General features: G+C 35.8%; 2 long non-coding RNA genes across 2 annotated transcripts in view; both read left to right on the top strand.

Moving 5' to 3' along the window:
* Positions 1–7,869, top strand: part of LOC138819468 (uncharacterized) — a 73,128-nt gene extending 65,259 nt beyond the window's left edge. Inside the window, exons 3-4 of the long non-coding RNA XR_011369445.1 lie at positions 5,922–5,977; positions 7,671–7,869. This is a non-coding gene — a long non-coding RNA (uncharacterized lncRNA). The remainder of the gene's footprint in view (positions 1–5,921; positions 5,978–7,670) is intronic.
* Positions 1–27,663, top strand: part of LOC138819469 (uncharacterized) — a 197,631-nt gene that overhangs the window by 76,898 nt on the left and 93,070 nt on the right. The window lies entirely within an intron of this gene.

Raw genomic sequence — 27,663 nt, 5'->3', positions numbered from 1 at the left:
TTATACTTGTATTGGTTGAGTTTTTATAATATATGAATAATTTTATCAAAAAATTAATGGTTCTAAATTTTTCCTATAAGCAGTGATTATGGCCAGATTGCCAATGATTAAACCTCAGGAAACATGCTAACACAATATTAACTTAGTTTTTTAAACTATGTTTGAAATTATCATGTGATAACACAGTATTTTGAATATTACTCAGTAAATTGTAATTTCTATTTATATACATACATAGAAATTTGAAACCAATTTTAAATGTTACATTAAACTATGAATGGAAAAGTTTATCCTAATTTATTGTTCGTATTTTAGAAATATTTCCAAACTTAAAGATTCCCAAGTGATACAAAAATCATGCTTTTAACAAGTCACATCTTCAAATACAATTAAGTAACTTCTCCACATTAAAATAATAAAGCTTTGCCATTTGTTCATACTGAACACATTTACTTTGTAGTTCCTAAAACAAAAGGCATGGAGTTCCCTGCAGAAGCTGGGTATTAAATGTTTAGGCTCAGTTTACCAGAATCTTCATTACACTACAAGACACTTCTGTAATGAAGAGCTACTTGTAACACCAAAGCACAAGAGATATTATCTCTTCCTCCACATAGACTATGACCTAAAAGCCTTTCTTTTTATCTTTATATGAAAGGAAAATATATTTTTCCATGCCATGGAGACTCCTGAAATATATTTTATCAGACTTAAGAGAAAGATTTGGGAATGCATACTTTGCATAGATATTTCTTAAAATGAGTATTGAAAACAGATTTTACACTTGTAATGGACCTAGAGTCGCCTGAAGGGGATGGAATGCCAGTGTGCCATCCTCTGTCTCAAGCTCTATCAGATACGGAATTTGGGACACTACAAACAAAGATCAGTAGTTTTCAGAACTGGAACACAAGTTAATAGAACGTTTTACTGACACTACCACAAAGTTTGTCTTCCATCTGATCTTAATTGTACCTCATAATAGTATACAAGTAGGCCTGTGTTAAATCAATAACATCTATTTTCATGGAGACACACATGGGTAAGTAGTTTATCAATTTTTTAATAAAAATTTCAAAGTTGCAAGAAAATGTATTACATGGACTTTATATAAATACATTTGACCTCTTATATAAAATATTTATACTCCATTACTTATTCTGCTACTATAGAATCACTATTAAAATGAAGGGGAAAATGAAGCAAAGAAATTTTTTTGGTGGAAATTAAATAAATTTGATTCTTGGAGTTATTAAGTAAATACTGAGCATCCGTTAGAAGGATAATTAGTTTGATTTGGACAGTTGCACAGTAGTCCAGAGTTGTTCTGGCATGAGATCATCACCAGAACCTGGTGTTGTTGAATGACCTACCACTCAATGGACTTTAAAATGTATTTGACCACATGGGAAAGAATAAGCCTGGAGAAGTTTGAGAACTGAAGTTATTTGTGTGATCCCAAGTGTATTAAGGAAGTCTTTGATGAAGGACTGTGGAGGAACATTGAGTGTCTTCAATTGTTGTTGGTGAGTTGGTCACCAAAGATTACAGATCACTTTATATAGACAACATAGAACCTTAAAAAAAGTATATTGCATATATGAACAGGATGATAAATAGACAAAATACAAACACAAGGACTAGGGTATGGCTCAAATTGTAGAGAGCTTACCTAGTATGTGCAAAGATGTGAGTTCAATCCTTAGTGCTAAGAGAAAACAAAAAAGTCAACTATTTAATGAAGAATGTTTGCCTCACAAAAGATACATTTGTCCTGGTATAAGTTACAAAGGACTAAACTATTTTGTGTGTCTGCAATAACAACGATGTATTTCTTTCTGTACAGATTTTTTTTTTTTAGTATGTCAGATCTCTGTGACCAAAAATTTTGGGAAAATACTGCCTTGGATAAATTGTAATTTATGTTGAAAAGTTTTACATGTGTGTTATTTTGCATCAAAATCAGAAATGTGAGTAAATCATGTATGCTGACTACTTGCTGGTTAAAACTTCTTGCAAAAGAATAATATTTTTATTTGCAGCTTGCTAATATGCCAGCCTTTAGTCTTGTTTGCCACGAGTAAAATAGATGGAAGATAAGACAGCTCATTATAGAGACAAGAAAACTCCTTTCCCAAAGTTAAATGACAGAACGAGTTATGGTGCATATTGTAATTTTAGTGCTCCTCTACATCTTCAAGCTGTCTGGGGTAAAACGCTTACTAAGCATTACAATGAGCTGTCAGAATGCTATGTGGGATGGTAATTAAATAAAGGCGGTGCTACAGTGTTGAGGAGACAAGCCACTCTCTGAAGCATTCTAGAAATCAAGAGAGCTTTCACTTTGGACCTTAAGTTGGGAAAAAGTGTCTTTCACACTTATTGATGAATTTTTCATTAAAAACACACTTTCTTTTAGTAGCACTGTGGTTTGACTGTTGAGTATTGCACTTGCTAGGCAGATACTCTACCACTTGAACTGTTCTCTTAGCATCCTTACCTCCTGATTTAATTTAGCTTTAATTTTCTTTTTCCATTTTAGACTAGGGCCTTCTTTGTGCTCTGACTGGTATGGACCATAGTTTTTCTGCTTTTACTTTTTGCATAGCTAGGGTGACAGGTACATATCACTGTGCTCAATTTTTTTCTTGGTTGAGATATGAGGTATCTTGTAATTTGTCGTAATCACTGCCTCCCAAGTGACTGGTATTATAAGTATATGCCTCTGAGCCCAGCTTCAAAAGCACATTTTCTAAGTGTGCTGAATTTATCTGTTTCCGATTTGCTGTGACCCATGTCTGGTTCACCACTCTTCACAAGGTGAATTTTCTCTCTCAAGTCAAATGGCCAGTTACTACTTCTAAAATACTTAACAAAAATATTTTATGGTAAATGAAAATGTTAGAAAGAACTATAATTATTTAACTAAGATATATTTTTAACTTTTTTTCTAAGAATTTAGTCTATTTTAAGAGTTAATGTGGGCTGGGAATGTGGCTTAGTGGTACAGTGCTTGCCTAACATGCATGAAGCTCTGGGTTTGATTCCTCAGTACTAAATAAACAGAAAAGGCCACAAGTGGTGCTGTAGCTAAAGTTGTAGAGTGCTAGCCTTGAACACAAAGAAGCCCAAGGACAGTGCTGAGACCCTGAGTTCAAGCCCCAGGACTGGCCAAAAAAAAAAAAAGAGTTAAATGCACATGTGCTTTAGTAGACAATGAAAATTCTTATACTTAAATATAGATGTTGTTTCTGATAGTTGTGAGTTATATCATTGATAGTTTTAAGTGTATCTAGGGTTGAGAGATTAAAGTCTAAAAGTCAAAGGCACTGGTGGTTTAGGCCTGGAATCTAGCTGCTCAGGAAACTGAGATCTGAGGGTGGTGGTTTGAAGCCAGCCCTGGCAGAAACGTCCATGAGATTCTTATCTTCAATTAACCACTCGAGAACTGGACGTATCTTTGTTGCTGTTCTTTTTAATGTAATTACAATGTACTGTGTGATTTTTTTTGTATGTCCTTTCCCCATGGTACAACCCCTGTTGTCACTATATTTGATTCCGATATCCTGAATTTTGTATATACATTTTTCTAATTTGGGGAGGGGAAGGGAAATAACAAAATGCTGAAATAAGGATACAGGATGACCTATTGTAACACGAGATGTACAAGACAGCATGTTGAAAATGAACTTTACAACTTTGGATGGGGAGGGGAAAGACGAGGGAAGAGTTGGGGAAGTGGGGAGGAAAAGGATGGTAAGGGAAAAATAAAAGAGAGTGTAACAATGCTCCATAGGAAATGGGCTCATTACTTAGCTCATGTAACTGTAACCCCTCTGTACAGCATCTTTACAATAAAAATATATATCAAGAAAAAAAACTGGAAGTGAAGCTGTGGCTCAGAGTAGTGGAGCACTGACCTTGAGCAGAAAGGGTCAGGGACAACACCAGTCCCTGAATTCAAGCCCTATGACCATCACCACCAAGTCAAAAACCAAGTCCTGTCTGCACCAGTTTTTGTTAAAAAAAAAGTTTTACTGGTATATAGCTCATTTGTTTATATATTGTGTGTTGCTTCTTTTCTGCTACAGTACCAAAGTGGTCAAAATTATTTACTATTTGGCCCCTTACAGAAAAGAAATGCGTGTTTATTACCAGAATGATACACAGATTTGCAAATTTATGAAGGAGCACATCTGCTATTGCTTGTTTGTGCCTTGTTATATGAAAGATTGGATAGATATTTTTGTCACAAAGGATATTTGTATTGTTTCTTTAAATTTTTGAAAAGTCTTCACAATATCCTATAACAGGAACTTGGGCTTGGGATGCAAATAGGTAGACATGTAGGTTCATAGCCAGTTGCGTCTCTTCAAGGTAAACTGTTTTCTAATGAATGAATGAGATTGGCATAGGAGGGAAATTGAGAACAGGGCTCAGGTGAGTCAGGAAGTAGCTTCGAGTTATACAGTTATTCCATGCCTTAAAGCTGCCTGCCTATCCAGCCAGACTTTCAGAGAAAGTCAGAGGACTGTATTATAGCTGTGGGTTCATTCTCTATCGCAGAGTATTCCTCATAGTGGCCTCAAAGATAGTCCCTGGGCCAACACACACACACACACACACACACACACACACACACACATTTTATCTTTCACATTTACTTTCCTTTAAAAAAAAAAGTAAGAGAATCTTGCTAGGAAATAAAAAGTGTATGTGTGCCGTTATTTATCAGCTCTTTTCAGTTCCTTCATTTACTTGTAAAATTGCTCTCCTATCACCTTCTTTGTGGTGTGTGTGTGTGTGTGTGTGTGTGTGTGTGTGTGTGTGTGTGTGTGTGTGTGTGTACATGCATGATTGGAGAAAGCTGGTGGGATCCTGAAAAAATGTCCTAATTTCCAAAATACAGCTTTTCGGTGTGACATCTAGCAGAAGGCTAATGGACAATGATACCATGGTTAACATTAGTACTTTAAAAAATTGAAAAGAAATAATCTCTCATAGCTAGTTTGGAATTCTCCTACAAGACATCCTATTTAGGGCTTTGCAGCTCAGCTCTGCAGTTCTGCGAATTTGAATCCAACAGAGAAGATGTAGCTTTCATACAATTTTCTCCCCTTATAAGAACCATAATCATTTCAATGAGATGCTGCAAGCCTGGGTCACTTAACTCATTTCTGAAGACAGCAGGTGCACTTCGGGGACAGATGAGATGCACAGGGCAAGTGTTATTCGTAGCCTCTTAGCATTACCATGGAGGCAGCGTGGGCCGGAGTCTCCGGGAATTGGTCATGTAGAGGGATGTGAAAATGGTGCAATTAGCAAATGAGCTAAAACATAAGGAAGAAAAAAAGTGGGAAGACCAAGTATGTATCTGATCATTAAAGCATTTAGGTTTTCTAAATAATGGAAAAATGAAGATATAAGATATTGAAATCCAATGGGAAAAAATCATTCCCTTTCTTGTAAGTTAAACAAAGCTGGGGACGTTTTAGGTTCTGGACATTTTAATTTTCACATACATAAAATCATGAGAGGAATTAATCCACCTTATTATTTACTGACTCAGAAGATTCCCACACTATGAGTTCTAAGAGGAACATGAGGAAGGAATTTGAGGCTACACAGTATGGGCCAAAATGTGTGACACTGAGACAAATAGAGCTGGTTGACTATTCTACTGAATGTAATTAGCTTTGTTGTTTAAACAAAGTGGTAGTTCTATTAAAAAAAAAACCAGATTCCCAAATTACATTGAAAAAGCGAGGGGGGAGCTCAGTAATTCTTTCAGCTTTTGAACAGTTGTCCATGCTGTTGGCAAAAAATAATTGAATATTACAGAGGGCCATTAGGAAATATTCCTGGTTCCCATCCTGCTTTTTGATTTGCTTTAATATTCTCCTATAAATGTTTATACTTAGATGAACAGACAAGTGCAACCAAGACTGCAATCATAGCAAGCACATTGCCTATGCAGGTAACTTTTTCATTCCTTACATTAATAATAACTTTTATTAATTATCAATACTTCTGTGTTTATGGTTTTCCACTTTTATTCCTACTTCTTTATTATTTTAAAATCAAATTCTTACCTTTGAACAAAGTTTATTTTTTCTCTTCTACTTAAACTCTTCTTATGTCCATTTCAAACACTATTCCTCTGTTACTGGCAAGAACTATGGTGATGCAGTGGTGTAGGTGAGGCCTTCACCATGGAAGGAGAGAAGCAGAATGCCCTGGGCCATCCAGCAGAACTCATGATACAATCTTCCTAGACAATGTGCCAGTCCTTTATGTGATCATCTAAAAGTATCATTCTGGTAGATTTCTAGAAACTTACACCTGAAAAAGTTTCAGATCTGATAAAAATGATCTTTTTCTTGACAAAAACTTGAGATATTTCATTTGAGTAACTTCATTGCAATCCTTCTGACCACTTCAAAACCTAAAGTACATAGGCAAATCTAGAATTCAGGTTTTCTGAAACTTGGATTTTCCTATTTTTTTCATTTATTTATATATAAACATATATAAATATTTTAATATATTTATTTATATATGTTTATATAAATATAAGTGTATATATATATATATATATATATATATATATATATATATATTTGTTTTTTTCCAGTCTCTGGGCCTGGGCACTGTCCCTCGCCTCTTTAGTCAAGGCGTACACTCTACCACTTGAGCTACAGCACCACTTCCTCACTGGTATATTGAGATTGGGAGTTCTGGGGAGCATGAGATAGCAATAGCATGTAAGATTTCCTGGGTGGCTTGCATGTGGAGGAAAATCCCTCCTATTAGGACACTCTCTAAGGGAAATGTGCTGTGGGTTCACAACCCATAAGAGGAGGAGAAAGAGGACATTTGAAGAAGAAAAGGATCAGAAAAAAGAGGCTTGTGTGGATAGATGAACAGAGTGAGAATCTCCCAGTCAGAAAGCTTAGGAAGACCATAGCAGTGTGGGTTTTTTCATAACCCTAGCATTTATCTCATCTATGATTAGGAGATTACAGATACAGATTTTCAGGGTATGTAAGTCAGGTGGGCCTTGGAGACTACACGTCCACTTATCTGAACTGCACTGAAAACAATTGGATGTGTGGAAATAGGGCTTTGTTACAGTAGGCTTTGGAGCTAGTGTTTCCAGCCACTAGCTGTGAAGAAATAAACAATATGGGAACAACCCATGCATGGCTTATTTAGAAAATTAGCCCAAATTGATTTTGCTCATGTGTGTTTTGTCATTATAACATACTGCAAGTACACATACAATGCATATACATTGGCACATAGTTGAACTTACCTGAACCCTTCTGTAAAATGGTTCCCTTTTCAAGTATGTTTCCATAAAACACTAAATAGATATCAGTAAAACAATTTATGAAATTGTTTGGGACAATCTAAAACTTTCTGTAAGTGACATTGTAATGTACTTAGACTATAAATGCAGCTACTTGTTTATGGCTCTTAGATATTCTGGAATTAAAGTGGCATATAAATTCCCTAACTCCCATGTGCAGAGGTCAGGGTTATACTGAAATTAGATATAATTCCTACTCTTCATATAGTTATCATTTTAGTTTATAACTTTTCTTTGTGCCTGTAACTGGGCTTGAACTCAGGGTCTGGCCACTAACCCTATGTTTTTTTCCTTCAAGGTTGCAGATTTACCTCTTGAGCTGTACCTCACTTTGGATTTTTGGAAATAAGTGTGTCATGGACTTTCTTGCCTGGGCTAAAATTCAAATAGCAATCTTCAAATCACAATCTCCTAAGCAGCTAGCATTAAGATATGAGCCCATTGGTACCTGGCAGTTTGTAAATTTTGTGTAGCCTTATAGATAAAAATTACATTAATAAATTTGATAGCATTAATCTCATTTGTTGTATTATTAAGTTTATGTCTATTTCTAAAAATAATGACTTTAATGTCATTGCTTGTTTATTTCCCCCAAATGTACAGGCAGTTGAGAATGTTTGAGTTATAACGTTGTCTTTAGGAAAGCACTGTGTTTAATAGCCATCTGGAATTCCTAGTATTGTCTATTGCTCAGTTAATGACTTATTAAATACATCAGGACAATTATAAAAAGTGTGATTTTAAAATAAAAGGTTTTCCAGTTTAGGTAATTTAAGTCATTCTCCTGAGAGATGTCTGTGGGAATGTCCTCAGTCACCGGCACACAGAATATTAAGGAGGATGATTAGTGTGAGCTGAACCTTTCTAATGGTGCCACACACACAGTGTGGCATTTCATTCCAAATTCAAGTCAACTGCTTTTCCAACATGTCTATTGTATCCAACACACAGAAGAAGTTTAGCTAAAACAGGTACTTTGAAAATATTTCAATGTTTTTATCTAAATGAATGTCAGATTTTTTTGAAAATGAAAAATGCTAAGTATAATAAAAGTGTGTATTTATGCTCTCGGCAGCCAAATGTGCTTTTTAATGGAATTTAAATAAATGGAATTTTTATGACAAAAAAGCAACAGTAAAAGCAGTGATTATGTTTTTCATAGTTCATTTGCCTCCTTTGCCCTGAAGACCTTGTGTGGAGGGAAATGAGATCTTGAGTGAAGTCTACAATGTCATTGACTCTGAAGAAGGACTCAGAGACCCATTGGTGTTTAATGACCCTTACTGGCCTATGCAATGGGAACTGGTATGATCTACAGAAATAGATGGTTTTTTGGCAATGTTAAGAAATAATATTTTTGTCATGTTTTAATGCAGTAGACACTTTTATGCACTGCATGTTTTTAATCTATTGGTATTGCAGAGAGAGAGAGAGCAAGAGATAGACTTGGCAAACTTGTGATAAAATATGACTTTCAGCTTATTAATGAGTTCTAATCCTTTTAATTTGATTATATCCTAAGGGTTTGGTTTATAAAAGACATCAGTTAAAAAAAAAAGACTAAACACTCTTTACATAGAAATGTTCTGCCATTCAGGCTTGAAGTTTGGGTTCTTGAGTAACTCAGACTATAGTTTATATAAGTTCTGTCTGTCTTTATGGGTTGTGTGGACTGTATTGCGTGCATACCTTTCATATCCTGTAATGTGTCATGTATTTTAGAGCTATAAGACTATGACAATGAAACAAAAAGGTCTCTGGAAAGTACACATGGAAATCTATGTGTGAGTGTGTATGTGTGCACACACAAGTGTGTGCCATGTGCTAGTAGGGGGACTTGAACTTCCTCAAGGATGGCATTTTTACCATGTGAGCCACACCTCCCCTTCTGGCTTTTTGCTAGTTAACTGGAGAAAAGAATCTCCCAGATTTGTCTGTCCCAGCAGCCTTTGACCCAATCCTTAACATCTCAGCCTTCTAATTAGCTAGTATTACAGGCATGAGCCACCAGCACCTGTCTGCCCACATAGTTTTTGAGTGCAAATGTCTGAAAAAAGTTGATATAAATGACAGTGAGGGTTTTAAAAGGAAAATGTGTACATGACTTGGAAACCTTGTTACATTCATATTTAGCTTTTCATAGGTCTGTAAGGGATCCCATGCTGTGGATGGTCCATTGTTGTAAAATGAGCAAAAGGTTAAGTGAGTTTCATCATTTTAATGGGCATAATAAGGTAAAAAGTAGGACACTGGTGGCAGTTCTTTCTTTATAGTGGTCTTGGGCATTTACAAAACCTCCTTTCTAAATGAGCTAAACTCCTGTGTGGAAAGATCTCAAGTCTAATTTTCTGTCTTTCAACGTATTTTTTAAAACTTAAACATGATTTAGAAAACTTGAAGAGATGGATATAACTAAATTTGACACTTCAAACAATCTCATGTAGAAAAAGAAAAAAGGATGCTTCAATTACTGAGATGCGATATAATCAGTAACAAGTGAGTGGACAAGTGAGTTAATTGGGATCATGAAAGTTAAAAGAGAAAAAAATGAAAAGGAAAGGAAAGAGTGATGGAATGTAGCTAAATAGAGAAGAAAGGCCTGAAAAATTGTTTTGTGAGTTTTCTGAGCTGAAGAAACAGTCAAAATAGATATGAGCCGGCGCTGGCAGCTCATACCTGTAGTTACTCAGGAAGCTGAGATCTGAGGATTGTAGTTCAAAGCCAGCCTGGGCAGGAAAGGCCATGAGACTCTTATCTCCAATTAACCAACAGAAAACCGTGTTGTGGCTCAAGTAGTAGAGCACTAGCCTTGAGCTGAAAAGCTGAGGGACAGCTCCTAGGCCCAGAGTTCAAGCCCCACAACTGACAAAATAAATAAATAAATAAATAAATATAGATAAAGATATGAACTTCAAGATTTTCATGTAAGGTAGATCATACTTAGTCACCTCACTAGGAATAATTTTTTATATTTACAATAAAATGTTAAGAGTTAAGAATCACAGGAGATAAAAGGGAGCAATATTGAAGGCAATGATACAGAAAAGACAAGAAGAATTGAGGAGGAGGCAGTCAATAAAGTGACAGGGATTAAACATGGAAATAAGTCTTAAAGACTATTAAGCAATAGATTCTCTCAAAATTGGAGGACAGAAAAGCAATTCTGAAAGGAAAATGTAGAGAGAAGTAATAGGATCACTGAATACCAGGGCAGGACATAATAATCTTTCTGTAAAACAACAATAATCAAAATAGCACATAGTATTTCAGAAGTTCTGGAATGACAAAAATGTGACATGTTCCTTTTGCTTGCTTCAGTTCTTTAAAAATGTAAAAACTAGGACCAAACCAAAACAGGTTGCAGGACAATTTTACTTGCTGGTCATAGTTTTTTTGACAGCAGTAGGGGTCAGAGGTAAGAAGAGCAAAAAGGAAGGAACCAATCATATTTCACCATTTTTAATGCATTTGGGTGTTGTGTTGAGAAACATTCCCATCTGACTAAGACCAATCAGATATGAAAAGTCACACCAGACTGCATTAATGTTACTCTTCGCCTGTATCATTACTGTTCTTGACCCCATGCTAGACATGCCTACCAGTATAAAAGAGGTTCCTTTCTGTATCAAGGCAAACCATAAGACAAAACTGTAAAGAAAGATTTGTAAAAAGACATTCTTTCAAAGACATATTTATAATGCGTACCTAAGCTGTGTTGAAGTGTATCTTGTGGTTTTAATACCATATTTACTGCAGTAAAAAACTGAGTAAAGTCTGTGGGCTTTGTTAGCCTAAACTGGAAATATGAGAAGTTATACCAACTGCCACTTTCCATTGGTTTATCTCTGCTTTGTTCACAATTAGGTTTCCTGACGTTATAATCTATTTTCATCTTCATTCTGTGTACACTCTACTCGTCAACCAACAAACAGAAGTGGTAAGATTTTTGCAGTGCTCTCCCACCTATCTACCTCTCCTCCAGTCTGTCACTCTGTTGATGCAATAGAGACTTTTCACTGGTTTTGTTACTTGATTCATCAGTTATAGGCTTCTAAGTGTACAGATACAACCTTCAGTGTTTAAATCAGAAACACTAACAGAGTATATTGATAGCGTATTCTTCTTCCCTTGACTGTAGTTGTTTCTATTCTACTTGTTTTTGGTTCTAGACACAGTTTATAGTTCAAACAGAACCCTACAGGAATGTAAATAGCCTTGATTCCTTCCTTGAATGTTCTTTGCTTATACCTCCCAGTCAGTCTTTGCTGATTAATTCTTTCTCATGGTCCAAAATTTCCTTAGGTACTATATATAAAACAATACATTTTTCACTAGACTTATTCTATGTTTTAATAACATAGTGTATCTGTTCTGCCTTTGGATGGCTTAAGCAGGGAACAATTTAACAAGTTAAAGCTTGACAATTTGCTTATTCTTTTTTTAACATTTTATTTTATTATTATCTTTAAGTAATTGTACAAAGAAGTTCCCCTTCTACAAATCAGTATATGTTTACAAGGTGTCTGACAACATTGTCACCCATCATTCCAAACCCATCCCTTCTCTCACTTTTCTATTTTTTTAAAATTGAGATTAGGTGATTACATAAATTTCACATATTTCACAGTATTGTGGAATAGTGATACTTAAGTTAAAGTCATTTTCTTTCAACTGGAGAAAAATATAGTTAATAGTTAAGGCTAGAACTGTGCCTTGCTCATCGGGGATGCAAATCATGATAATTTTTATATATCTGGCAGTTTTTATTCCAAAGTAAGTATTGATTTTTATGAGGAGTGTGTGTGTGTGTGTGTGTGTGTGTGTGTGTGTGTGTGTGTGTGTGTGTGTGTGTGTGTTTTCTGGCTCTGGGGCTTGAACTCAGGGCCTTATGCATTTGCTTGGCTTTATTGATTTAGGCTGGTACTTGACCACTTGAGCCACACCATGATTTCGAGCTTGTTGTTAATTAATTGTTTAATTCATAGACTTTTCTGCTGGGGTTGGATCTGAGCCATAATCCTCAGATTTCAGCTGCCTGAATAGTTAGGATTACAGGTGTGAACCACCAGTACTCAAAATTTCAGACTAGGAAAATTTTCCTAGTCTAAAGTCAAAATATATGTTTACCAATCAATAGCTACAAACATGTCTTCTTATAATTTCTTTCACTTAAAAATGTTTTTTCTCTCTTTCTCCCTCTCCTTTTTCCTCTCTCTCCTCTACTCCCCCCTTCTGCCCCAAACAGGATCTTATGTAACTTACCTTGAACTCTTTATATAACCTAGGCTGGTTAAAACTTGTCGTATTCCAGTTTCTGTTCCCTTCATTCTGGCTCTTGAGGTATGTCTACCACCACATCTGGCTTCTTTATCAACACTTTGAAAGACAAATAGAGTACGGTAGTATTATAAGAAGAAACTTCCAGCACAGCAGCTTGAATAAGATAACTTTTCTTCTTTCACCTGAGAAGAGTTTCTCTAGGGCAGCATGAAGTTTCACAATGTTAATAAATGACCCCAGGCTTCTTACACTTGCCACCTCTTCCAAGGGGCTCACTCACTACCTCCCTTCTGCTCGCCACCTTGTGGGAGGAAAAAGAAAAGTGTATTGTGATGGGCTTGCTCCGTTCTTTATAGACACTACTACAACACAGAACACATGCTTGCTTTCATTTGGAGGATCTCTTCCTAGAAGAAGAAGGAAAAATAAATATGAGAAGATAACAAAGAACTAATTAAGAAAAGCAAAACACTCAAACAGCAAAACACTTTAAGCAAAATGTAAATAACTAAAGTCTCTGAATTTTCTAAGATGTATTGCAGATATGGCATCAACAACAACAACAACAACAAACACCAGTATAAAATATGGGGAATTATGAAGCTGCCAATGTTTATTGAAATTTCTGAGAATTTTTTATGAAGAAAATTAAAACGGTTGTTCAATAGACTTAAAACTCACTTTGTTTGCCATAATTTACTACATCTTTTACAGCAAATAGCGGAGAATCAAAAGTTCTTAAGTATGAGCATAATATTGTTTATGTGTGCTAATGTCACTGTTTCAATAATGTAGCTGAAATTATAAGTTAGTTTTTATTTTCTGATTCTAGGGTTTGAACCCGAGGCTTGTCACTTGTTTGCTTGGCTCGCATGCTACCACTCAAGCCATACCTCCAGCCTTGCTTTTTCTGGTTATCTTGGAGATGGAGTCTGACAGATTTTCTGCATGGGTTGTCTTTGAGCATGGATCCTCTGATTAGCTAGGATTTTAGGCAGAAACCAATGGCACTCAATTTTAAAATCAAATTTTAATATCTGATTATATTATTTTTGTGATTCCTAGTTGGCTAGGGGATCACTTTCTTACCATAAAATGGCCTGTGAAACCATGGGATTCTTTTGAATCCCAGTCCTGGCTCTGTTAGTACAGATTGTGCCATCTTTAATGTCTGAATGATGAGAAGCTTCCTGAAAAATCTCAGAAAACAATATATGAGAGCCTGTGAAGAAGGTATAATGATGACTATCTCCCTTAGGTCTTTTAAGGATTAAGTATGACAACAGAGAAAAATCATCTGTCACCATGCTGGATATATACAGGACAGTCATGGAATATTTCCACAGCCTGGACAGGTATTGTTACTGCCTCGAGTGGTCTTAATTACCTTTACATGGGAAGTAAACCATACTGAATGCTTATTTCTCAACAACACTAGATTACTAAAGCAGTACCAGCACAGGCTATGAATAATTCTTTTGATATAACAAGAACAATATATGGTAGATGATTTCCACAGAAGGACTGACCACACAGAAGTTACTAAAGATCCATTGACAGGCAAGAAAAAAAAATTAAGCTCCATTTATGTTTATTTTTTTCTGTTAGAATTTACAATTTTTTCTGAATCTTTTATAATTTAAATAACCTATGTTAGTATACATGATCATTTATGAGTAATTATAGATACATATACTGTGTGTATTTGCATAAAGTGTTCTATGACGCTCATGAATAAAATGTGTGGGGCAAATGATACACTGAACAAATAATTTTATAAAGTAGATCTACCAATGTTTGGTAGAATCTATGCTATAGGAACAGGAGTAGATATTAAATACTTTTTAAAATGTTTGTATTTTGTCATTATAGAGTTGATATAAATATGGGTTACAGTTACATTAATCAGATAATGAGTACAGTTCTTTTTGAATCAAGTCGTCCCCTCCCTTGCTCTCTCCCAACTTTTCCCTCCCGTCCCACCCACAGGATATACAATTCATTTTCCATATATTATTTACTATGTACAACTGTTGTATTTGTTTACCTTTGTTCTACCTTTTTTGTGGCCCCCTGACCCCCCTCCCAAATACAATCAAACTAACAAAACAGAAGGAAAAGAAGGGCTGGGAAGATGGCTCAGTGGTAGAATGCTGGCCTTGCATGCCTGAGGCCCTGGGTTCGATTCCTCAGCACCACATAAGCAAAAAGAAAAAAAAAGCCGAAAGTGGTGTTGTGGCTCAAGTGGTAGTGTGCTAGCCTTGAGCTGAAGAGCTGAGGGACAGCGCCCAGGCCCAGAGTTCAGGCCCCACGACCGGACCTTCCCCCCCCGCCCAAAAAAAAAAAAGGAAAAGAAAACAAGAACAGCAAAAATGGCAACTGAAAAATATCTCTCATTTCCTTTTCTTGGAGTTCATTTCATAAAATATTATTTTATATGATCATATGGAAACCTTTAAAAATGAATCACATATAGATTTTTATTTAAAAGATCTTAAAGTGTAAAGGAGGTAATTGGAGTATGCTAACAAATAACTGTATTAAAGGACAATAAGCCAATCTATTAAAAAGGCAGAATTAGCTGGCTCCCCCGTAACCCCTAGCTACTCAGGAAGAGTAGCTAGCTCTTTCAAGAGAAAGAGTGGCTTACAGAAACCAGAAATAACATTACTTCCTAGTCTTTGAATCATTAACAAATGTCTTAATGAACAAATTGTTCTTAATGAGAACAATTCTAAAAATGTAGGGATAAAAGTCACACTGAAGTAGAGAAATGATTGAGTATTGAAGAAAAAGACTAGAGATTGATGATTGGTAATAATTTATTATTCACTTATTGAGACTATTAGGTAGAATCAAGATTTTAGGATACTTACAAATTTGAACACTGGTGATGTGTAAACAATATAAAACAGAAGGTGATGGAATTATAGCCTCAAGATTCTGAAAGCAATATACTAACAGCCTATAATTTTATTATAGAAGGTGAAAATGAATTTATTTTCAATTGAGGAAAAATTGAAAGCCTTCATCATTAGCAGATTCATGGTCTAGTAAAATCGAAAGAAGTTATCCCAGATGAAAAGCTTGGAAGTTCTCTGAAGCAAAGGACAGAACTCTCTTTCTGTGGAGATTATTTAGTTTTGCTTCTGTCAGACAGCCAGAAAAATTAGAGATCTGGGATCACCTTAGCCCAGATTCAATGATCAAGATGATTCAAAGCTGGGCATCAGTCCCTGAGAGTGAGAACTACTTGTAATTCACCCTGACTCCTATCAAAAGAGCTACTCATCTCCTTAGACTGGGTGCCAACTTTTCAGGAACTACAGATGTCCCTAGGGAAAAAGTAAGCTCCCTTGCCAGGATTACTTGTCTAGGTTTCAGTTTCTTTCAGATCTTGGCCTTCAGAGCTCTCCAATGCATGCAAGCGTTTGAATATTTATCTTGTTTCTCTAGTGTCTTTAGCAGGAGTGTTGGTAGGAATTATTTAATCTACCATTACCAGAAATAGAAGTTTGAAGTTTTATGCTATGTAAATAAGTGAGTAACCAAACTTCAAAAATGTAAATTGCTTTAAGACAGTCACATAAAGCAAGTAGGACTATCACACTGAAGTTGTCCTGGTTTTCACTTCTGCCAATATATATACCAACATATAGTCCACATAGGGAACCATTTTTTTTAAGGGTGAAGCAATATTCTGCCTCACCTAATGGCCATTGTGTCTATCAACTGGATTATCAAATGCTATGTAAAGTACTGTCCTAAGCTGACAGAAAAAGAACACATTGAAGAGAGAGTCCACATGCATGGCCAGGGAACAGCAACGATTTTTATCATTTCCATATGGTAAGCTGCCACCAGAAATGGAAACATTTATATTGATTTTTTGGATTAAAGAAGTAAATATTTAAACTGAGAGTGGGTATCTCAAGCTTGTCATCCTAGCTACTCAGGAGGCTGAGATCTGAGAATTGCAGTTCAAAGCCAGCATGGGCAGTAAATTACTGTCTGTGAGACCCCAGGGATAAAAAAAGTCTGAAGCTTGAGCTGTGGCTCAAGTGGTAGAGCCCTAAGCTTGAATAGAAAAGATCAGGGAGAGTAACCAGGCCTGGAGTTTAAGCCCTAGGAATGCTTCCTCCCATCCCCTGCCCACCATGTAAATATTTATACAATAGAAAATATGAAGGACAAAAACACTGCCTATAACCTCACTACTTATATATGACCATTGTATTATATATATTTTTAGATGCTATTCAATCCTGAGTTATATGTTTGTGGGGATTATTATATTATATATACATTATACTTACTTAACTACATTTAAAGTTTCCCCATAAAAAATGTAACCTTTTAGTAAATAATTTTACCCTTTATACATTTTCTTCCTCTAGTATGTCTTGATTTTTCCATTTTAGATAATTTGGATTAATTCATCTCATTTGAACAATTACTTATTGATCGTTATGTAGTCTTTATTTTATTATGTTGTAGTCCAAGTGAACTCTTGCCTGGTGGAATAAGGGAATTCTGAGGGAGAGTTTATAAAGGTAAATGTCTTGATTTATCAATAGCCAGCTCAAGAATCCCTTGATGAAGTTTTTACTTCCGAATCTCAGGAAAAGATGGCCCATGTAAAAGCTGAGGGGTAAGACTGGAACTTCTTGACATAGGAGGCCTGGCAGGATTCCCAGTAATCTGTGAGTTGATCCTCTCAGAAAAACCCTCAGTACCTTCTTTTCCCCATCCTTACTGGTGGGAACTTCCTGACACCTGAAACAGTTCAAAGGTTCAGTTGCTCATAGGAAGGGAGAAGATGATTATTAATGTGTGAAAGGAATTCATAGTTTTACCTGCTGTTATAGACATAGTCTATAACTAGATAAGGCTTAAAAGCCCCTCCCTTTTTTTTTTTACTCACCTAAAATCCCTGTTGAAGAACACTATGAGAAAAATACAAACTTTACAGAGTACAGCCTGTGTGCCAGATGAAGTCAGATAAACAAAATTCAGCCCTTCTGGGAGACAGACTTGTGCAGGAGCAGTCTTGCTGTGTGGACCTTAGGGAATTTCCACAGTTCTTTGGGGAAAACTTAACCATTCAGCTGAGTTCTCTTTTCCCAGTACTCCATTAATAGGCTAATAGGCACCAATGAACATTTCCTTTGATTCTAATCTCCTTCAGAGCTTCCTGGGGTTGGGGGGGAGGGGATGCTTTTGACCATTGATGGCTTCCAAGATTTAGGATGCTAAGTTGTTTTGATTTTTTCCAAATTTTCAACCCTTTTCCCCCCATTTTATGTATTTGGATTAGATAGGCACACATTATTACTGAAATAGAGTATCAGCCCTTTAGGGTTTAATGGAGAAGAAGGATTAAGTACCTCTCTTTGGTAGGGATGGGCTGGCCTGTTGGAAAGCTGTTGCCAAAGGTAAGACTTTTTGATGGGGCCTAAGGAATAGTAGAGGCTTGTGTTGTGTCAGGAATCGAATACCACACAAAGAGAATAAAATGGCATATTTAGGCATATTTAATTAAAAATTTTTTTTTGAATAGAACAGACTCAGTAATGAATTAGTCTGTGCAGAATATTATGATGTTATGTAATAAGGTCTTTTATGGTTTTAGATACTAGAGGTTTAGTGTTGGCTTTCAGAGAATATTGTTTTTAAATATCTTCCACAATGAAACAAATATTATAATTTATTTAAGACTTTAACTATCTGACTTGTTTACCTTGTGAGTTCTCACCTACCTGTATTTTGACTGAGTTTGACTAGCCAGCCATGAAGGGAGGCAGAGGAGTACAATGCTGGAAACAAAATGAATGGTTTTGGCATGTCCTCTCCAGTTTCTGATCCCCAGTTGATATCATTCTGTGAATTTGTTTTGATTTGTTCATGTGATCTTATGCACATTTCAAGGGATATTGATCATTGTATGCATAATATTTTTCCTGTATGTCCAAATAAATTAAAAAACATACATGATATTATAAAATGTTCTCCTGATGCCAAGGTCAATAAACTAATCTAGTTTAGTAGAAACTGCCAAGTAGGAAGGAGTCTGGCCTCAGTCCCTGCTTCTTAGACATTATACTCATTTCTCATCTGCTAGCAATGTTATCTGAACAAATACCATCCGCCTTCTAGTTCCCCAGCACCCTAACAACTGACCTTGACTATGTAGGAGGGGGGTTGACTTTCAGCAATTCCATATAGACAATGTTTTGGAGATGAATCAAAACAGAAGTCTAGCTTCCTTGACTTAAGACTGGACAACACTCTTGAGTTTTATATTTCAGATTCCCCGAGATTCAAATGCATCCAGTCAAGGCTAGAGATTACATTCTTCATAAATTTATTTTCCATTCTATCCTTCTTTATTCTTATCCTTACAGCTATTCATAAAGGATCTTAATCAGTAGAGCATTAAAAAACCCTGTATCGAGCTCTGTTTCTAGTGAAACTGACCTAAAAGGGCATTAAAAGTAATCTTAGGAAGTTTTCATAGTTGCTGGCATGTAGCCACAGTGTGAATACTAAGGTTGTGACTGAGGTACTCAAATGCAACGTGGGCAAAAGGAGATGTAGGATATTGTTCTTTGTCTCTTGCATTTCAGAGGCATTACAGAAATGTAATTTACATGGTTTGTGAGATTGAGAGATGTTTTCTCCATGAAATTAATAATCCAAAGACACAAAATAACTGGCTCAGGGCAATCACCAATTTAAAGCCAAGAGGGTTTTTCCTTCAGTAACCTATGGTAGTTGAGGCAGATAAACCAGGCAGAGGTCTTAATTATAAAAATCACAGTCTCAAGAGAGAGCCCAGTCCTCAAGCTTGACAAGCCACAGTTAAGTCAAAACTGTGAAAGGTAAAGAAAGAGACACTGGAACACATTATAAGGGAATATGTACGTTATATGGGTATGCATAGATTATATGTCTGGGTATGTGTACCTTGGATTTCCAGATTTCCCTGAAACTTCTAGATGGTATAGTACAAGAATCTTTGTTGAAAGATACTGACTCTTTATATCTTTCTTGAAGAGGAGAGCAGAACCCTGAATGACACAGACAGGTGTGTTGTAAAACAACACTAAAGCCATTAAACTCTGTCTCCCTCTTCCTGGTGGCTGCATAAACACCAACTAGAATTGTCTCTAAGCATAGTGCAGTTGGAAAAATGTTGTATCTACCAAAAGAGGGAAGGGTGACTACAGAGTGACATGAAGAGACAGTAAGTATGGGAGTGACTAGGAAACACATCCCTGGCAAGTGGAGTGAAACATAAAGCTATTGCCTGCAAACAGGAAGATGGGTGAGTACACTATTGTTATAATTGTATAGCTGTACTCTGCATGTATATGTATGTGTGTGTATCTATCTATGTATGTATATATACATACACAGAAATCCCAATTCCACATATTGAGTATTCTTTGTACTATGTATATGCATGTTAGAAACTTGGCAAGGAATTATAATCTACTACCAACACCAAGAGACAGCCAGAGCTCCAAAAGAGTAACTGAGTCAATATGGGAAATCTCCTTATGATACAGAACTAGCACATTAGAAATGGTTCTGGTAAACTGTTGGAAGCTTATTGGAGGCTCTTGAATGGATGCCCTTAAATACCATTGCATTTTAAAGTCATATTGAATGCAGTAGAGATGCTGGACTGCAGTTGTAGACTGGTAAAGCGATCAAAAAGGATCAAAACATGAGCATTTTAGCAAGAATTTACGATGTAAATCCTGAAAATTCACTTTCTGACTTTGCTTCTTAGAAGAGTCTAGAGACAAACCATTTATGAAGAGAGCATCAGCATTTAGAAGCTCAGTGATTATATTCTTGTCTCAGACCAGGTGTAAGAAGAAAATTGACTCCTTTGTTAGCAATAGGAATAGAAATCATACTGTTATGGTATTTAACTGCTAGAAATTTGTTAGAAATATTTACTATAATGAGCAACTGGGTGGAAATAGCAATTGGGAGAGTGGACCCATGGGAGATTCCTAGACATGGCTAGGTCAGTATCCTGTTACCAGCAGTTAAGGAGGTGGGTGGGTGAACTATTGTTCTATTATATAGCTATAATCTCTTTCTGTGTATATGTTTGTGTGCATATATATATACATAGATAGCTCTATTCCACCTATTGAGTATTCTTTATATTATGTATATACATGTTAGAATCTTGGCAAGGAATTATAATCCACCACCATCTAGGGAAAACCAAAGCTCTAAAAGAGTAACCAAGTAATAGAATTAAAATAGCTTGATCGTCATGCTTCTAGGAGGGGCATTTTTGTAGCTCAGTCTATGCTTTAGATTTCACCCACATTGAAGATAAGGCAAAGGTAAGATTTTACTTAAGAGCTTGTCTCTGTGTAAAGTTGTTTTCTATCCTGATTTATTCCCATTTCACAGGTCCCAATATCTATGTGTCCAACTTGTTTCTTCAGACTGCTTCTGTAGAACTGAATCTAAGACAATAATTGGTGGAAAAAAAATCAAGAGAATGTATCCATAAGCATAGGCTGATCCAGCAGCATTTCTGAGCTCTGCTCTCCACCCTCATTGAATAGGTATATATTGACAGAGAAAAGCCTTTGCTACCATCAAACTCACCATGTAGGTCAAAAGGAAACACAGAGGTGTATGTACAACTTAAACTCATGTCTCAGTGCTAGATGGTACCAAATTGATCATAAGTAACATTGTAGATGGGGGAAAATAAAGTGCTTTCTTTATAAATATCCATACTTAAATCTATCAAAATACTGATTATTTAAAGGCATGTTCACTACTATAATTTGAGAATTTGTAAAAGCTGGTAATATATACTAAAATGAGGAAATTGGTAGGTGATATATTGGTAACTTAAGAAATGAAAGGCAGTATGTACATTTCCCAAACTGAGAATTTGAACTGATGATGTCATGTTGAATAATGTTGATTCAGAACTGAGCTGAGACGGAAAAGCATAATACCCAGGAGCCATTGCACACCCAAAAGAAGCATGCTGCTGCTTCTTTTCACTGGGAACTGTCAGAGAGCAACCGTAGGGGGCAACGCAAGCTCAGCAGTAGGCTCTCAGCTCTGCCAGCACCAGCTGAAGCAGTCCTTTTAAAGTATTGCTGTTTCCTTATTCTTCTTTAAAATAGTCTGAATCTTTACAGTTTTGCAATGTTTGAAAGTGCATAATTATTTTATTTTAGGTTTGAGGGCAATCCATATGTAGAAATGTAAAAGAGCTGGATTTAAAGGAAAATATTTTATAAATATACAATGAGTAAATGAGGATGCCGCGTAATTGAGTTTGCAATGAACAAAAAAGTAGAACCAAAGTTTGTGGTTATTTCACTAGCTATCCAATCAGGTCCTCTAACTTTTGCTTGTCAAATTCCCATTGCAAGAAATAAGAAAGTCAATGGAAAGACAAACTGATTTTTATGTAAATTTGACTGTTTCTTAATGAATTTGGTATTTGAATGAAGAGACAATTCAGTTGTTGAGCAAATATTATCCTTCTTATGTTATGGGACATAAACATTTCACATATTTATGTTCTCTTAAAGACCCAGAGTCAGTGTCCAAACATAGGCATATGGAAACATATTGATGAGTACAATTTTCCTGACCATCAATATAACACAAATACCTTTCCTAGTTGAACTATTAATGAAAGGCTGAGAAAAATCTGAGGTGAACATTTAATAGTCTACTTTTATTTTTATTACATCAAAAGAATCTATTTACAATTACTATTTACTTGCAATAACCTGCAGCAAAAAATGATTTAATGTTCAATCTGTGCATTAAAATGCACTTGCTTTTTTATATGTAAAAGCTGATGGAAATTTCATTTAAACACAATTCCTGTATCACAGATTTTAAGAAAAATGAAAGGAAGTTAGGGTACCACTTAACATAGCTATAAAAATAATTTCTTTCAGTGGCTGGAGGGAAGGAAGGATTGGTCAAAGTAATTTTTATCTTCGATGGCATTCTCCACTAGCCTGCTTTCTTATTTGGCTTTATACAGACCCCAATAATCATTCTATTACTTGCTAGCATTTTTCTAGCTCACAGTATTAAGAATAATTGCATAGTGTTCATATTCTAAACTGCCTTTTCTCACTAAGCTCTGAAATCTTTTCTGAGTATTAATTCTCATGAGATTCCTGGGTAGCACACAAGAGTGTATGTATTAATATATTGTTATTTCCACTCTAATGAGGACTATGAGACACAAATGCAATCAATGATACACAAGACAGAATCAGAGTTCCAGAATTAGTTAGGATCCTGACTTCCATGCCAAAGCTACGCTGTGCTTTCTAGAAACCATTAAGGTTCTTGGTGGTTGAAACCTAGCAGTTAGTAGTTGTCTTTCGAGTTCTACATCTTACCCTTAAAACATTAGAAAGAAGAATCAACTTGGAGTAAGTTATTTGTGTTTCATTATGAGTAACACAGGGCAAGTTACACATACATACACACCCACCCACATCCCTCCCCCCACATATATAAACATGTGGATCATTCTTTTAAAGGAATTTTACCTGTTATTTTTATCTTATTTTTAAGTTGCAATAATTCTATGATAATAATTTGAGGGGGGATATGGGAAATGGAATTGCTCATGCTTTGATCATTGTTGAAGTTATTGAATGGCTATATAGTTGAATATTTTTCTTTACATTTTTGCTTATTTACATTTTTATAACATATTGTCAATTTCACAAAAGTCACATCAATATGATCTTGTTAGGAGGTTCTTACAAAAAATATATCTCACCTTTCTAGAAACTTAGGTAATTGGGAACCTCCTTTGTCAAGTACTTAGTTAAGAAATAAAATGCACTCTATATAAAGTAGAAGGGCTCTTGGGGGTCAGTATGAACATTATAAGGGAATATACCTTCATTTACTATTTTGAACCCTACTAATAAAAGCTACTATTTAATGATACTTAAGAGAATTAATAGCGTAAACATTCACAGACAGTGTCAAATCTTATGCTAGCATTTACTAATTTGGAAATGTATACCAGTTCTCTAAATCTTCATCTCATCGGATGTAAAGTAGATAAGGTAATATTTAACTAAAAGGGTTTTAATGAATTTTACATGTAATTAAAAGTGAGAGTTAATTGTTATAAGTAGAAGTTAATATTTTTAAGCTTAAGGAATTGTTGCTTGTATTTGAAAAATCAGAAACTTTTTTTTTTTTGGTCAGTCATGGGGCTTGAATTCTGTGCCTGGGCGCTGTCTCTTAGCCTTCAGTTCAAGGTGAGCACTCTACCACTCGAGCCACAGCTCCACTTCTAGTTTTCTGGTGGTTTATTGGAGATAAGAGTCTCAGGGACTTTTCTGCCCAGGTTGTCTTTGAACCGCAATCATCAAGATCTCAGCCTCCTGAGTAGCGAGGATTACAGGCTTGATCAGGAGGTATTTATTTGTTTGTTTGTTTATTTATTTATTTATTTATTTATTTATTTATTTATTTATTTATTTGCCAATCCTGGAGCTTGAACTTAGGGCCTGGGCACTGTCCCTTGAGCTTCTCTGTGCTCAAGGCTAGCACTCTACCACTTAAGCCACAGCACCACTTCCAGCTCTTTCTGTTTATGTGGCACTGAGGAATTGAACCCAGGGCTTTATGCATGCTAGACAAGCACTCTACCACTACAACACATTCCTAGCCCAATGATCAGCAATTTTTATGAAAATAATAAAACTATCCAGGCACTGATGGCTCATACCTGTAATTCTAGCTACTAGGAAAGCTGAAATATTAGGTTCAAACCATTCCAAGGAAGAAAGTTTATAGAGACTCTCAGCTTCAGTTAACCACCAAAAAAGCCACAAGTGAAGCTGTGGCTCATGTGGTAAAGTGCTACTCCAAGCTGAGTTCAAGCCCCAGGACTGGCACAAAAAAATAAAAATATAATAAAATATAATAAAACCAATTGGTACAGTCTGAAATGTTGAAAACACGATATAAGATTTGTCTGCTTGGGCTGGCTTTCACACCACAGTCCTTGGATCTCAACCTCCTGAGTAGCTCAGTTAGAAGCATGAGCCACCAGCATCTATGTCAAATTTGTATTCTTATAACTTAACTTTACACAGACTTTTTTTTGGGGGGGTCCGGTCATGGGGCCTGAACTCTGGGCCTGAGCACTGTCCCTCAGCTCTTCAGTTCAAGGCTAGCGCTCTACCACCTGAGCCACAGAACCACTTCCAGCTTTTTTTTTCTGCTTATGTAGTGCTGAGGAATCGAACCCAGGGCCTCATGCATGCAAGGCAAGCGCTCTACCACTGAGCCACCTTCCCAGCCTTTTACACAGATTTTTTAAAGGATAAAACTGATGCATAGCATATCAGCCAAAATCATTGAAAATAAGTGTTTTTTTTCCTGGTCCCAGGAGAATTTAGAAACTGATGAATGAACATTTATACCCAACTAGAGATGTTAGAGGTCTGGATAAAAATAGAGTGATTTTTAGAGTCAATTTTAGTTTCAATAATATTTTAATAGAAATTTTAAAATGACATTTGTCAGAGTCCAAAAGTACCAGAGAAAATTGCTTCCAAAAGATTCTTACCTATCTTAAGACAAAAAAGGAAAACACTGGATTTACTAATGCGCATTGTGTTGGATATGACACATATGTTATGTCTTGGGAATACAAGCAGAAATCATCCAAAAATTTAAATTTATGAAATAAAGTTTATTAGGGACTTTGCTATATCCAAGTTGAAATTATTACATGGCTTTAATGGTGATTGGCTTCTTTAACATAAACAACAAGCACAAGTGAAAGTCTCTTTTAAATTATTTTTCCAACCTAAAACTCGTCTTTGTGTAATGTTTGGCTGGGCATGGAAATACATGCATGTGATGCTAGTTACTTGTGAGGCAGAAATAGAAGGGTCTTGGTCTAAGGCCCACATGCACAAAGAGAACAAGATTGTATCTGAAGAACAAACTAAAGAAACAAAAGACTGGGTCATGGCACAAGTGATAGAGTGCTTACCTACTAAAGATGAAGCCCTAAATTCAATCCCAAATATTACCAAATAAATAGACAAATAAATGATAGATAAGGTACATGTCCTTTATCTTGTTTTAAAGGTTGACTTTAGGAAAGAATTCAGACACAATTTCTAGTGTTCACCCAACATATACACAGATATACCCACTTTAAACATATGTCAGTACTATGTGCAAGGGTTATATTCTTCATGTTGGTATATCCTAGGATCTAAGATTTGTTTAAAATTTTATTGAAAGCACCAGTATCTTAAAGGTGTTGGTAGCCAGCTGATGCATGCAACCTGAAATTTCCAGCATAGGTAGAGTTAAGTGTAAACCCTTCTACTTTGCCTTATGAATAGAATTTAGTTATAGTAAGGTAATAGTGCAACTTTACAGTATCCATAAAACTGCTGCTATTGTATTGCTTTTCTTAATGCATTTGGAAGAGAAGACCACTTGGCAGACACCACATATCTACAAACGAACAAAATGCACTCAAATCAAAATCACATTACTCTTTGGTCAATAATTTGTGTTATAATTTTTATGGCAAATATTAATGGAAAGAATCCCTTAAACAAAAATGAGCCTGATGTTTTTCTTTTGTTGTTGCAGTCCTGATTGTATTTACATCCAGTCATTTATTGCCCATTAAAGGAGTAATGCTATGTTAATGTAAGGGAGAAAAATCAATGCTACTGAGATCAGGAGCTGTGGGGAAACAGTGCCGCAGCTGGTTTGCAAACAGTGAGCCCAGATAGATCAATGAAATTACAAACTAAATCTGCTGATGCTCACAAACTGCTCCAGCGGTGTGCTGCCTAACCTTTTTCAAGTTCAAGAGCTGTAGAAATCCAGTGATAAACTAAATGGAAGCAGGCCAAAGGCAGCCAGGAGACAGGGCCATTGCACCTGCAGCATTTCACTGTGATAGGCAATACTGTACTTTTACAGCTTCAAGGGTGACTACCATGTTTAACCTACAGAAAAACCCTATACTCTGTCAGTAAGCCATATGAAGAGCCTTCATACCCTAAAAAAATCCTGCTTTAAGAGATTTAAACCTCTGCATTGGGTGGAACATCAGAAGATCATATGATACTTCACAAATTGCCTTGTTAAGACAGATTTTAGAAATTACTAATCAGTGAGCCAAAAGTAGGACCCTAGAATATTCTAGAATATAAGGTATGGTGGGTTTGGCAAGTTATTGTTGACTAAAATTATATATCATATATCTCAAGGTATATATAATATATCGACATTGAACCTCTGTCAATAATAAATTATTGATCAGATATTTGCATTTCCTATTTAAAAAATACACAAGCTTTTCATTCCTATAAAGTGATGCTAGCATCAATTTAAATGCTATCAGTAAGTGTTTTCCTCTATAAGTATTGACTACAAAATCTTTCTTTCAGATAAATCTTCTTGGGTACTCAGTTTTGCTTTAACCACATTTTTCTGAGCCACACAAAAAACTGTGATAGGGACTGTCAGAGAAAAGTTGGCATTTGCAGAAGAGAATCCTCACAACTTGTTGATGAATTTAAAACAAAATAGAACTGTAGAGAACTAGAAGGGATCTGTGACACTGGTCCATGTTACATCATCTTTCCATTACCTGAAAAGGACAAATGACTTTCCTAAAATCAAGCACATATTAAATGGCACCCTTGAAACTCAGATGTCCATAGGCCGATGGCAATATCAACCTCATTGCAGGATACTGCCACCAAAATTGCAAAAGAAGATAGTATAAGGCCAAAAAAAACCCATAGTATAATAGTTTAAGTGTGGTATTTTATTTAAAAAATTAAACTTTATTGTAAAGGTTATGTACAGAGGGGTTACAGGTACATAAGTAAGGTAATGAGTATATCTTTTGTCAAACAGTATTACCTCCTCCCTAATTTTCTCCCTCTTTCCCTCTGCTGACTTTCCTC

This window comes from Dipodomys merriami, unplaced genomic scaffold, assembly GCF_024711535.1.
Source record: "Dipodomys merriami isolate MVZ:Mamm:240054 unplaced genomic scaffold, mDipMer1.0.p SCAF_8, whole genome shotgun sequence".
Lineage (NCBI taxonomy): Eukaryota > Metazoa > Chordata > Mammalia > Rodentia > Heteromyidae > Dipodomys > Dipodomys merriami.
This window is presented reverse-complemented; position numbering and strand designations above follow the sequence as displayed.